Source organism: Pleurodeles waltl, chromosome 2_2 (assembly GCF_031143425.1).
Source record: "Pleurodeles waltl isolate 20211129_DDA chromosome 2_2, aPleWal1.hap1.20221129, whole genome shotgun sequence".
NCBI classification, from domain to species: domain Eukaryota; kingdom Metazoa; phylum Chordata; class Amphibia; order Caudata; family Salamandridae; genus Pleurodeles; species Pleurodeles waltl.
Genome location: NC_090439.1, coordinates 209188459 through 209202641, shown reverse-complemented (window position 1 = coordinate 209202641; position 14183 = coordinate 209188459). Strand labels below are relative to the sequence as shown.

General features: G+C 46.5%; 1 protein-coding gene across 7 annotated transcripts in view; it reads left to right on the top strand.

Annotated features, from left to right (window-relative positions):
• The window catches only part of TRIO (trio Rho guanine nucleotide exchange factor), a 3522386-nt gene that overhangs the window by 176468 nt on the left and 3331735 nt on the right, over positions 1 to 14183 (top strand). The gene's annotated exons all lie outside the window — the stretch shown is intronic.

The following is a 14183-nucleotide window of genomic DNA, read 5'->3' as shown; positions in this document are numbered from 1 at the left end:
GGATACCATGTATCACACTAAACTGATTGGTTGTCTTTAACACTGGAGAGGGCTAGATGTGCATCCACTTGGGTATACTGGGAAAAGGTTAATCTACCCCAAACATTTAAACTACAGGAAAACTTACTTCTATTTTTGATGATGCAAAATCAAAGTAGGGCCAAGAACTCCTTTACAAACCCCCATCCACTGCCTTGCACTATTAATTACATACACTCCCCACGCCCCAAGAATTCAATCAATCTTGATCAAAGACTTGACTTCTTAAGCACATAATGTTTCACAATTTTAAATGCTCACTATACTCCTCGACTCCTACTCGTTCCCTGAATTGCTCTTTACACTATGCATCCTGCCGTTAGAACCTTCATATTCTTATAACTGCAAGCACTTTATGCTCCCCTTCTGCCATTAATTATCAAACTTCTGGTTATCTACCATAGTGGTTTTGATCACTCATTCACCTTTTGAGAATGCTTCATGTTCTCCATCTCAACTCTTTTCTAAAATGCTTGAGTGGTTAGTTCTCAATCAACTCTCCAGTTATTTTTTATGTACTTAGAAAGTGCAGTCAGTACGTAGATGCCAGCACCTTGTGCATTTAACTATTGTGACGTCCTACCTCAAGTTCACTGAACTTTGTAACATCACATACTGTGTACTGCAACACCAATGCACACACAAGATTAAGGAGTCTCAAGTCTGTAGGAGTTATTGTGGAGAGAACAAATTTGATAGCAGTTTTTATTGAATGAATCTTACATGAAAGTTGTAGTAGGCAATGAGTAAACAAAAGACTGTGAGTAAATAGTTCAGAAACTTGAACCTGGGTCTATTTAGAACTTCAAGACCTTTTTTTTCTGCCAAGAATCTGTTTGTTTCACTTGAAAATGTCATCATATGCCTCTCTCTCTCTCCCCCCACCATGGCGTTTGATTGTAGTTGATCAACATTAATATAATCTATCCCATCTGAAAGTGGTGAGTCCTTAATTAACACTGGTGATGAGCAAACTAGATTACTTTAGCAGTATTTCAGTAATTGTTCATTGTATTTCTTACTCCTGGACAAATTATTTTATTTTTCGCAAATGTGCTTTTCAGACTTGTATAGAATCGCAATACCATCAAAAGAGGCAGTCAGCTAATTGAAGGCCAAAATGTAAATTTCTAAAGGATGCTTTTCCAGATAATCCAATGCAGATTTTGCTTTCACTGCTCCGTTAAATACTGTTCCCATACAATTCCTTGCCACAATCTTGCAGTTATTCACTGCACTACGCAAAGAACAGAAAATATCGCTCTATTAACAGTTTCCCTTGGATTGGATATACCATCATTAAACTGTAAATGAGTGGTAACGTTTCTAAAACCGCAGTAGTAACATGTAAAGATATTGGCTGTATATTTAATAGCCCATACACCTCTTTGAAATTGGCCAATCTTGAGCCAGTGCAGGAGTACCTGGAGCAGAGACCTATCCACACCCTTGATGGTAGGACCCAGGCAGGATAAACAGTCTATGTAGTGCAGCAGGTAACATTGGTCAATTTATTTCCCAGAGTTGTATGTCTCACATTTCAGGAAGCTCAAGACAAATTTTAAGAAGGACCTGGTCAGTTTTAGCCAAGCTGACCAACACACATGGGTGTGCTTCCCCAGGACTGCAGAGAACACCGATATATCCCTAGAAATGCTACCCGACATGAAGGTCACCTGAACCCCTTCTTTGGCAGCTATATGAAACACTAAAGACTGACAGGACATGCACAGTCCTGAAAGCAGAAGTGGTGTTCCTTGGTAAGAGAGTTGTCCAACAAAGCCAAATGTAAACTTCATCATTTTCATATTTTACACCACACGTACCTTATGCCTACCATATTAGACAAAGTGTATCCAGCCAAACATTGTCTGTCCCAGAAGTGAGATAATGGGTGTTGGATTCCCACATATGACTTGGACCTATGTGAAGGTTGACCCATAACGGAGAGAAGTAGTATGGAGCTTGAAGGGTGACCGGTATTAGAGTTCTCGGTTTAAAATTGCCTTTTGGGTAATATTCCCTCTCCTAAAGCTAAGAAAATCAATTATTGTTTTGCTGCACTTGGGCTGCTGTTGGCGAAACAGAGGATAGCTATCTGTTGATGTCTGACAATGTTCCAACAACTGTGGGGGTGGGGGGGGATTCTAGACTTGAGTGAATGGGCACTAGGAAGATGTATGAGATAGGTACGGATGGACAATGGGACAGACACAGATTCTACGTCATTAGCCTAAATGCTGCACAAAATTATAATTCCCACAACTGTTGAATCTGATACAGAGAGGTCTGAAAGACGTAGTTAAAATTCAGGGGCCACTGAGTGGTAGTACTGGCTGGATTGATTTTGGGAACAGTGTTGCTTTTAAAAAAAAAAAAAAGAGATGCAGTGGCCATTTTCTAGAAGCTGTAGCAACAATGACAAGCAAGGGAGAGACAAAACACAAATGCTGCAAAACCATCCTTGAACAATACAATAGGTGTGCTATATTTGTTTATTTGCAAGATATGACAATTGCATCGCTGGTGAACAGCTTGTTAAAGGTTATGGGCTTGTTATACCCTAAACTGTAATTGTGTTGCTTATTGTTTTTCATGAAAAAAAGAATTATAAAAATAAATAAAAAACACTTGAGCCAATGATTTGGATGTACTTTGTACTACACTATTCGTTGTTAAACCCTATAGAAGCACAATTGTATAGTGGATATTGTAGGAGGCTGGCTCTGTATATATAATATCAAAATGAGATATAGGGTGCACAGAGTCGAGGGGTTCCCCAGTGGATTAACAGAGACTAAAGTAGATGATAATAATGCTCTTTTGTGGTAGTGTAGTTAGGCTTATCAGAGGGTAGTGCAAAGCATTTGTTGTACCCACAGTCAATAAATGAGGCACACACTTGATGACTAACTCCAGGCAATTGTTTTTATATAGCAAAATGTTGTTTTACTTTATTTGCTGGTGACCTCAACGCTAGAAGTATTTGTGGAGAACCTGAGGGCTGAGCATACACTCATGGACTTGCTGTCATCTCCTGCTGAGGAGATCCGCAAAGTCGTTGTCCACGCCTGGGAGATATTGTGCCAGCAGGTGAATGTTGTATTGGGGAAATCCCATTTCTGAATTGTTAGGGCTAAGTGAGAAAGCTGTGAGGATCTGGTGTTCCCTCACTTCTGCAAGTAGAACATGGCAGTCATGTTGTCTGGTTTTATCAGGACTACCTTGCCAATGAGATGTGGGAGAAAGGTTTTTTGCGCTAAATGAACAGCAAGCAACTCCAGATGATTGATAGGGAAATCTCTCTGGCTGGTTGACTAGTGGCCCTGGACAATCAGATCTTGTGTGCTCCCTATCCTGTGAGGGAGGCGTCCCTTGTTATGGTTCTCTGTGGAACTGGGTCTAGGAAAGGCCACCCCTTCAGAAGATTGTGGGAATTCCACCACTACAGAGTGTTGGACATTTGGCGGTGAACCAACACTAGATCTTCTCATTGACCCTGTACTTGAGAACAATAGTGTGCTAGGCACTCCAAGTGGACGCGTGTTGAGTCGAGCATGAGGGCCTATGGCTATACATAAGGCCATCATTCCTAGGAGGTGCATGATTGTTCTTACTGTTAGCTGTTGATTTATAGCTGGAACTGTGGGATAAGTGCCTGAAAGGATTGGACAGGGAATGTCTCCAAGGGCTGCAGCATGTAGTATGCCACCCTGGGGGACCCCTCAGCAAGCACATACACACTGCCTTTGCAGCTTGTGTGGAGAAAAAGGCAAAGTCGACATGGCACCCCTCCCAGGGTGCCACGCCTACAACCCACTGCCTGTGGCATAGATACATCATCCCTCTAGCAAGCCTCGCAGCCCTAAGGAAGGATGCACTATACCACAAGTGAGGGCATAGCTGCATGAGCACTATGCCCCTACAGCGTCTAAGTCCATATTTAGACATTTTAAGTGCAGTGTAGTCATATTGAGTATATGGTCTGGGAGTTTGTCATTACGAACTCAACAGCTCCATAATGGCTTGACTGAATACTGGGAATTATGGTATCCAACTTCTCAGCACAGTAAACCTACACTGATGCCAGTGTTGGATTTATTGAACAATGCACCCAGAGGGCATCTCTGCCCTCTGTATTTTACCCAGTCCTTTAGTGCAGGACTGACTAGTCTGTGCCAGCCTGCCACTAAGAGACGAGTTTCTGGACAGATTGGGTGAGAGCCTTTGTGCTCTCGCTGGGCAGAAACCAAGCCTGCAGTGGGTGGAGGTGCTTCACACCTCCCCTCCACAGGAACTGTAACACCTGGGGGTGAGCTTCAAAGCCTCAGGCCTCTTGTTACAGTGCCCCAGGGCACTTCAGCTAGTGGAGTTGCCTACCCCTATCCCACCCCACATCCGGACAAGGCTCCACTTTTGGTGGCAAGTCCTGCGGGAAAATTAGGGAAAGCAGGAAGGAGTGACCACCCCAGCTAGGACCACCCATAAGGTGTCCAGAGCTGAGGTGACCCCCTCCTTGCAGAATCCTCCATCTTAGTTTGGTGGACAAGGACCAATAGGGTTAGGTTTGTGTACCCCTCCCCAAAAGGAATGGACACAAGAAGGATGTAGCCAGCCTCGGGGTCAGTAGCAATTGGCTACTGCCCTCAGATCCCCGGATTTAAGGGCTCATCTAAACCCAAGGCATCAGAGTCCTGGCGACCTCACAAGAAGAAAGGACTGCTATGCTGAAACACCCAGCAGAGAAGGAGGAAAACGAAAACTGACTTGGGCTCAACCCTACCGGCCTGTGTCCTGCTTTAAAAGCCTTTCAAAAGAAGGTGATGCATCCTGCGGGTCCAGCGACCTCTGCCAAGCTTCCAGAGGACTGCCTGCATCACAGAGGACCAGGAACTCCTGTGGACAGCGGCCCTGTCCAAGAAGAAACTGCATCTAAGGACTCCAGAGCCTCCCTGGATCTGCAAATCCTGACCACTCTGCACCCAAAGCCCACGGCCTGTGTCCAGGTGGCCCAACCAACTAGAGAGGATCTCCAGGCAATTCTGAGCAAGTTTCCACCCTGGGTTGACCTCTCCTGTCCCCCTTGACTATGCCTGCAGTGTGAATCCAGAGGACCCCCCTGACCACGGAAGCTCTGGACGAAGATATCTGGAACCAAAAGGTACACTGCACCCGCAGCCGCCAAGGCCTTGGAGAACCCGACCTCCGCTGCAGCAACGTTAAACAGGTGTTCCTCCTACTTGTCCAGCCTGTGGTTTTTCTGGAACCGACCCCCTGGACCCAGCCTGCAGCATCTAAGTGACATGTCTCATAGGAAACCATTGGGAGCCTGACGTTCTGTTTGCAGCTTGCACCTAGCCGGCCATGTGCCGCTAAGGGTGTGAGTTTGGTGCATACTTGTGACCCCCTGGTGCTCCTCTAAACTCCCCAGGTCTGCCCTCCTAAGACACAGGTACTTACCTGCCAGCAGATATGAAGCAGAGAGCCCTGAGTCTCCATAGAAGCCCATGTTAAATTTGCCTCATCTTTGACCTCTGCACCCGGCTGGCCCTGTGTTGCTGGTGGTGGGTGTTTGGGGTGAACATGAACCCCAACCAGTGGGCTTCCTAATGGCCGGAGACTGGAACTGTAAGTGTTGTACTTACCTGCAAAATGTACTAACTCTTCTTCACTCCAGGAACTGTTCTGAAAATTTTAAAACAGATTATTGCCATATTCAAAAAACTGTACAACTTACCGATTCCAAACAAAGTGGTATTGATACATATGTGAAATACTTATTTAGTTAAGTACTTACCCGCAACTTGAATCCTGTGGTTCTAGAAATAAATTAACAAAATATATTTTTGCTATATAAAAACAGTTGGTCGGGAGTTAAGTCATTGATTGTGTGCTTCTTCTATTGTCTGTGTGTGTTGAACAAATGCTTTGCACTACCCTCTGATACGCCTAACTACTCAAACCCACTACCACAAAAAAGAGCATTAGTATTATCTACTTGGGCCTCCGTTAAGCCTTTGGGGAACCCCGGGACACTGCACCCTATATCTCATTTTGGTATAGTACATACAGAGCCAGCTTCCTACACTGGTAGATCAGCGGTGGGGTCTACGACTTTGCATTTGCTGGACTACTCAACCAATACTTGATCACACTACTAAATTCCAAAATTGCCTTTAGAAATAGAATTTAATTTTGCAAATTTTTCCAAATTTTTAAAAGTCCTGCGAGGGCCTTGGTTAAGTCCTTTTAGCATTTCTTTTTTAGATTTAAAAGTTCTTTTAAGTTAGGGGTTAGTAACCAGAACTAGGTTTTAGTTCCTAAACGTTAGCCCCAACTTTAGTAACACAATGAGCAGCTCAGAGGAAATGGTTGTGGAACGTGTCCTCGCCCCTTACCTCCATATAGGGATGGGAGAGTTAAGATCCCTCTGCAAGCTGAAAAAGATTAGACAGGTTCCAACCCTACCAAGGTCAAGCTCCAGCAGCTCTTGGCAGAGTACACAAGGGACCACCCTGGTGAGGAGAAAGACCTCTCCTCAGATAGGGAAGATGTTGGACCTGAGGAAGATGAACTCCCCCTCCTCGCCTAGCTAGGGAGATGAGGGTCCCAAGATCCCAATCCCCAAAAATAGTGCCCAGAGGATCTGGATCTTCCACGGGGGAGTCCAGCTCCTTTGCGAACATTGAAGGCAGCCTCAATGAAGAGGACCTCCTTTTAGCAAGGATGGCCAAAAGATTAGCTTTGGAGCAACAGCTCCTAGCTTTAGAGAGGTAGACAGCAGAAATGGGCTTATCACCCATTAATGGTGGCAGCAACATAAATAGGGTCAGAGAAAATACTGATATCCTAAAAAATCCCCAAAGGGATTATCTCAAAATATGAAGAAGGTGATGATATTACCAAATGGTTCACAGCTTTTGAGAGAGTCTGTGCAACCAGAAAACTAAACAGATCTCACTGGGGAGACCTCCTTTGGGTACTGTTGACCATATGAAGGCTACCTTGATTGAGGGGTTTGAATTCACCACTGAGGAGTATAGAATTAGGTTCTGGGGGGTTCACAAAACCTCAAGCCAGTCCTGGTTTGATTTTGTAGACTACTCAGTGAAAACACCAGATGGTTGGATAACTGGCAGTGGAGTGCATGACTATGATGGGCTTTATAATTTGTTTATGAAAGAAGATCTTTTAAGTAACTGCTTCAATGACAAGTTGCATCAATATCTAGTAGACCTAGGTCCAATTTCTTTCCAAGAATTGGGAAAGAAGGTAGACCATTGGGTCGAAACAAGGGTGACTAAGAGTTCCACTGGGGCTGACCAACAGAAAGGGGTTGCATAGCCTCCCCAAGTGAAGGGTGGTGAGACATCGAAGGACAAAAGCAAAGAGTCTTCACAAGGCCTCTAAAACCTGCTCAGGAGGGTGGGCTCGAGCCTTTTCACCATGCATAGGTAGGTACAAGGGTAAACACTTTGATTCCAAGAAGGCCTGATGTCACAACTTTAACCAGCATGGGCAGCAAACTGGAGACTTGGTCTGTCAAAAAAAGAATCCCCCTAGCACTGATCCAGTTAGTACTGGTGTAGCCAGTCTCCAGGTGAGATCAACAGTGTGCCCAGAGCAATTCAGGGCCCACTCTGAAGGTACTCTTGTCTCAGAGGGTTTGATGGACGTAGCCACACTTGCTGTCTGGCTACCTAACATGCAAAAATACAGACAACACTTCTTAATAAATGGGATAAAAGTAGAAGGCCTGAGGGATACATGTGCCATTCTCACCATGGTGGCAGAGAAACTGCTTTCCCCAGGACAAACTTATCTAGTCACCAATGCTCACAATATAACTAAAGTCCATCACATGACTATGGTGACTTTAGAATGGGGAGGGGTTACTGGCCTGAAAGAGGTAGTGGTCACTTCTGCCATCCCAGTAGAATGCTTGCTATTGCATGATTTGGAGTCCTCAGCGTGGGCTGAGGTAGAGCTCAAAACCATGCAGCCATGCTGGGAATCCCTGAACTGGTGTGTGTGTGAACACTAGAGCACAAAGCAGAGCACAGGGCGAAAAAGAAGTGTTGGAGCCTGGAATAATGACCCAACCTTCCAAGAGAAAAGGTAAAGGACTGGGGGACCAGCCTCTGAACAGCAAAAGAAGCAAGACCTCTCTTCTCAGGAAGATGTCTTATTCCCTGAGGGAACTGAGTCCATGGAGCTGGATCCTTACCAGGTAGAGCGCTTGGGCCCAGGGGGAAGCTCAAGGAAACAGCTGTGCCAGGGACAAAAGACTTGTCCCACTCTTAAAGGCCTGGGACAGCAAGCAGCTGAGCAGGAAGAAGGAAGTGGCAGTGGATCCCACAGGGTCTACTGGGAGGATGGACTCCTTTATACTGAGGCCAGAGACTCCAAAATTGGTGCAATCAGGAGAGTGGTAGTTCCTCAGCAGATCAGAGAGTTTATCCTAACTTTGGCCATGACATCCCCCTAGCTGGGCATCTAGGACAAACAAAAACATGGAATAAACTTGTCAACCATTTCTGTTGGCCCAATATGTCACAGAAGGTGAAGGAGTTTTGTAGCTCCTTTGTCAACTGCCACCCCAGTGGTAAGGCAGGTGACCACGCAAAGGCCCCCCTCATTCCACTTCCTGTGGTGCGGGTTCCCTTTGAAAGGGTTGGTATGGGCATTCTGGGTCCACTTGCACCACCCACAACCTCAGGGAATCAATACATACTGGTAGTAGTAGATCATGCTAACAGATACCCTGAAGCAATTCCCCTTAGGTCTACTACAGCTCCTGCAGTAGCCAAGGACCTGATTGGTATTTTTTACCAGAACGGGGTTTCCTAAGGAGGTGGTTTCTGACCGAGGTACAAACTTTGTCAGCTTACCTGAAAAACATTTGGAATGAATGTGGGGTGACTTACAAGTTCACCACACCATACCATCCACAAACCAATGGACTTGTTGAGAGATTCAACAAGGTATTGAAGGGCTTGTTCATGGGCCTCCCTGAAAAACTCAAAAGGAGATGGGATGTCCTCCTACCATGCCTGCTCTTCGCTTACAGAGAGGTGCTTCAGAAGGGAGTAGGGTTTCCCCCCTTTGAATTTCTGTCTGGCCATCCTGTAAGGGGACCACTTCCACTTGTTAAGGAAGGCTGGGAGAGACCTCTCCATGAGCCTAAACAAGATGTGGTGGACTCTGTGCTTGGCCTCCGCCCAAGGATGGCTGAATACATGGAAAAGGCATCCTCAAACCTCGAGGCCAGCCAACAGCTCCAGAACTTTGGTATGACCAAAAGGCTGCACTGGTAGAATTCCAGCCAGGGCAGAAAGTATGGGTTCTGGAGCCTGTGGCTGCAAGGGCACTTCAAGACGGATGGAGTGGCCCTTACCCTGACTTGGAGAAAAAGTGAGGTAACCTAATTGGTGGACTGGGGGACTAGCAGGACACCTGAGAGCGTGATTCATGTTAACTGCCTAAAACTCTATAGTGACAGGGCAGACATAACCATGCTGATAGTTACTGATGAGGAGTAGGAAGCAGAGAGTGAACCTCTCCTTGACCTACTCTCATGTGACCCTAAAGATTGGTCAGTTGATGGAGTTGTCTATTGCAGGAAAGTACCTTCTTTCTTGGCATGGTTACCCCCATTTTCTGCCTGTTGTCAGTGTGTTTGTGTTCTCTGGACTCATGCTAAAGCTAGCAGAGGTGCCCCCACAAACTCCAGTTCTCTTTTCTAGACTTTGTGTGTGCGGACATACCATTTTATGCGGGTACTGGATATAGCTCACTACCTATGTCCAGCTACATAATGGTAACTGCGAACCAAGGCATGTTTGGTATCAAACATGTCAGAATTATACCCCAATGCTGTTGCCAGTCTTGCAAGTTTGATTCCATGCACTCTGGGGGGCTCCTTAGAGGACTCCGAGCTTTGCTCCTGCAAGCGTTATAAGCTGCTGCCACCCCTCAAGACAGGTTTCTGCCCTCCTGCTGCTTGAACAGCTCAAACCCAGGAAGGCAGAACAAAGGATTGCCTTTGGGAGAGGGGGGGTAACACCCTCTCCCTTTGGAAATAGGTGGTACATAGCTTGGGAGGGGTAGCCTCCCCAAGACACTGTTATGCTTTGAAAGGTGCATTTGGTGCCCTCGGTGCATAACCAGTCTACACCAGTTCAAGGACTGCCAGTCCCTGCTCTGGCGCGAAACTGGTCAATAGAAAGGGGAGTGACCCCAGCCTTGTCCATCGCCACTCCAGGGATGGTGCCCAGAGCTCCTCCAGAAGGTCTCTGGGTTCTGCCATCTTGAATCACAGGTTGGGAAGGACCTCTGGGAGCATCTGAGTGGCCAGGTCCGGCAGGGGACTTCAGAGCCCCCATCTAATAGGTGGTCACCTGGCTAGGTGACAAATCCTCCTTTCAGGGCTGCTTACAGTCTCTCTCTTGGGTGGGTCCTCAGATTTGGTTTAAAAGATTCCAGCAGGACTCCTCTTCAACATCTCTTTAGATTTTTACCCACTGGAATCTTGACTGGACCCTCCAGGAACCGACAATCTGTATCCATGATTAAGACTCTGCTTGCAACATTGTTTCCACGGCTCCTTCCAGCTTCTGCAACATTTCCCCGGCTGTGCATCCTCTGGGTGTGGCACTCCCCTGCATCCGCAGGCACAAACTGCAACACGGGTGGTGGTCCGGAGTAGTCCCCTTGGTCCTCTCTGCCAGCTGTCCAACTTTAGAGGTAAGCCCTTGCCTTCCCATGCAGGGCAGTACCCTCATGCACCATGTCTGTTGTAGCTAAATGTTTGCATCTTCTCCAAGGAATCTTCAGGCTCCGTGTAGCCCCAGCCTCTAGCACTCCTTCCTGATACGCACAGCCCTCTGCGTGCTTCTCCTGTGGCATGGGGCCCTTCTCCAGTTGTGCTGCGTGTGCTCCTCTGTGACTCCTGGTTCCTCATCCAGTGGGTCTCATGTGGGGGATGCCTCTTCTTCTTTGGACTCTGTGTCTTGCTGACGGTCCCCTTAAGACTCCCCTTGTGGGTTGAGTTCTCCTGGACCTTGCTGGTCCCTGGCAGCTCCACTTTTTGCTTCACCACTACTTTTGCCTTAGCCAAGGCTTATTGGTGGCTTTTCCACACCACTGACTGAATGCAATCATCCATCCGGCGTGGGATCTCTATTGCATTCTCCAGGAACTCTTCACCTTCTCCAGGGCTGCATTCCTGATCGTCATCGTCAACCAACTCCTGCATCCACAGCTGGGTGGGTAGTAGCTCCTACTCCTCCTGGACTCTTCTGAGACTTCTGGATATGGTCCGCTGCTTCCACAGGTCTTCCTCTTAAGGAATCCACCACTTGTTTCTTGCAGTCTTGTCTGGGAGTTTGCATTTTCTTCCCTTTGGGTGGTTTTGTGAAAATCTAGTAATTTACTCCATTCCTCCTGGTCGCAAGGAGGCACTCCTTGGTACTTACCTTTGGGATTTTCTAGTACGCCTAGCTCCCCTCTACACATTCAACTTACCTAGGTGGGGGGTCCTGTACCGCCATCCATTTTTTTAGTATATGGTTTGGGCTTCCCCTAGGGTCACTATTGTCTATCTGCGTTTGCACTGTTTTCTATAACTTTCTATGCCTATTGCTGATTACTAGTGTACATATCTAGTGTTTTACTTACCTCCTATTGTAGGGTTGCCTTTCTAGTAGTTTTTCGTATTTGGGTCACTAAAATAAATTACCTTTATTTTTGTAACACTGAGTGTTTTCTTTAATGTGTTAGTGCTGTGTGACTATAGTAGTATTACATGAGCTTTGAATGTCTCCTAGATTCACCTTGGCTGCTCATCCACAGCTACCTCTAGAGAGCCTGGCTTCTATCCACTGCCTACACTACACTAGTAAGGGATACCTGAACCTGGTATAAGGTGTAAGTACCTTAGATACCCACCACACACCAGGCCAGCTTCCTACATCTATTCAGACACCCTCACTGACCAACAGAAAGCGGACGACTGCAGGCAGGCCCTACAACAGTTTGATGGGCTCTTCTCTTCTCTTTGACCCCTGAACAGACTCACCTGTGTACCCACAATGTGGACACAAGCAACAGTTTACCTGTCGAAACAAAAATATACAGACAGTCTGACTAAGTCAAAGAGAGCATCAGCATGGAAGTCCACAAGATGCTGGAGTTAGGGGTTACTGAGCACTCCCTAGCCCAGTGGTCTTAGTCCCCAAACCTCATACCAAGGATGGCAAAAGAGAAATTAGGTTCTATGTGGGCTATAGATGTCTCAACTCTGTCACCAAGACTGATGCACACCCTATACCCAGAGCAGACAAATTGATTGACAAATTAGATGCAGCCAAATTCTTAAGTACCTTTGACTTAACTGCAGGGTAGGGCAAATTAGAGTGGCACCTGGAGCAAAAGAAGAGAGAGCATTCTCTACACCTGATGAGCATCATCAGTTTAGTGTCATGACCTTTGGATTAAAGAATACCCCTGCCACGTTCCAAAGGGGGAGGTTTTGCAGGCCTTGCAATCTGCAGGCCTCACTATTAAAGCATCAAAATGCCAAATAGGGCAGGACACAGTTGTATACTTGGCCCACCTTGTAGGCGGAGACCAAGTGCAACACTTACAGCCCAAGATCCAGACAATTCTGTACTGGGAAGCTCCAAAACCCAGACTCAAATCAAGGCATTCCTTGACTTGACTGGCTACTACAGGAGGTTTGTGAAGGGGTATCGATTCATTGTCACCCTCCCTTACAGAATTGACCTGAAATAAAAGGCCCAAAAATGTAAACTGGACTCTTGACTGTCAAAAGGCTTTTGACACCCTGAAGGAGGCAGTGTGCTCAGCAATAGTTGTCAAAGCTCCAGATTATTCTATGCAGTTTGTTGTGCAGACAGATGCCTCTGAACATGGGATAGGAGTAGTCCTGTCCCAAACCAATGATGATGGCTTTGCCAGCCTGTTGCTTTCATTAGTAGGAGGCTACTCGCCAGGGAGCAGCTTGGAGTGCCATTGAGAGGGAGGCCTTTGCTGTAGTTTGGTCCCTGAAATAGTTGGGACAGTACTTATTTGGTACTTATTTGGTACTCACTATACTGTTCAAACTGATCACAGACCTGCAGGGAATGAATTTTTTAGTGGAACACAGACCTGGGACTACCCATGCCAATGCAGATGGACTTTCCAGGTTCTTCCACTTAGACAATGAAGACTCTCTTGGGAAAGGTTAGTCATCCTCATTTGTTTGATGGGTGGGGGGTTGTGTAAGAAAGGGCCCTTGTTGCTATGGTTACCCCCACTTTTTGCCTGGTATTGATACCTACTTTGAGAGTGTGCTGGGAACCTGCTAACGAGGCCCCACCACCAGTGTTCTTTCCCAAAATCTGTACCTTTGTTTACACAATTGGCAAACCCCTGGCACCCAGCTAAGTCCCTTGTAAAAGGTCCCAGTTGTACCAAGGGCTCTGTGACCAGGGAGGGTGCCTAAGGACTGCAGCATTTATTATGCCGGCCTGGGGGACCCCTCACCCAGCACATAGACACTTTCTTTGCAGCTTCTGTGTGCTGGTGGGGAGAAAAAGGTAAAGTCGACATGGCATCCATTTCATGGTGCCATGCCCACCAACCACTGCCTGTGGCATAGGTAAGTCCCACCTCTAGCAGGCCTTACAGCCCTAGGTCAGGGTGTACTATACGACAGTTGAGGGCATAGCTGCATGAGCAATATTCCCCTACAGTGTCTAAGTCCATTGTTAGACATTATAAGTGCAGTGTGGCCATATTGAGTACATGAGCTGGGAGTTTGTCATCACGATCTCCACAGCTCTGTGATGGCTTCACTGAAGGCTGAGAAATTTGGTATCAATAAACCCACACTGATGGCAGTGTTGGATTTATCATAAAATGCACACAAAGGGCATTTTAGAGATGCCCCCTATATTTTACTCAACCTTTTAGTGCAAGACTGACCAGTCTGTGACAGCCTGCCACTAGACGACAAGTTTCTGACACCATGGGGTGAGAATCTTTGTGCTTTTTGGGTCAGGAACAAAAGCCTGATCTGGGTGGAGGTGCTTCAAACCTCCCCCCTGCAGGAACTGTAATACTTGGTGGTGAGCCTC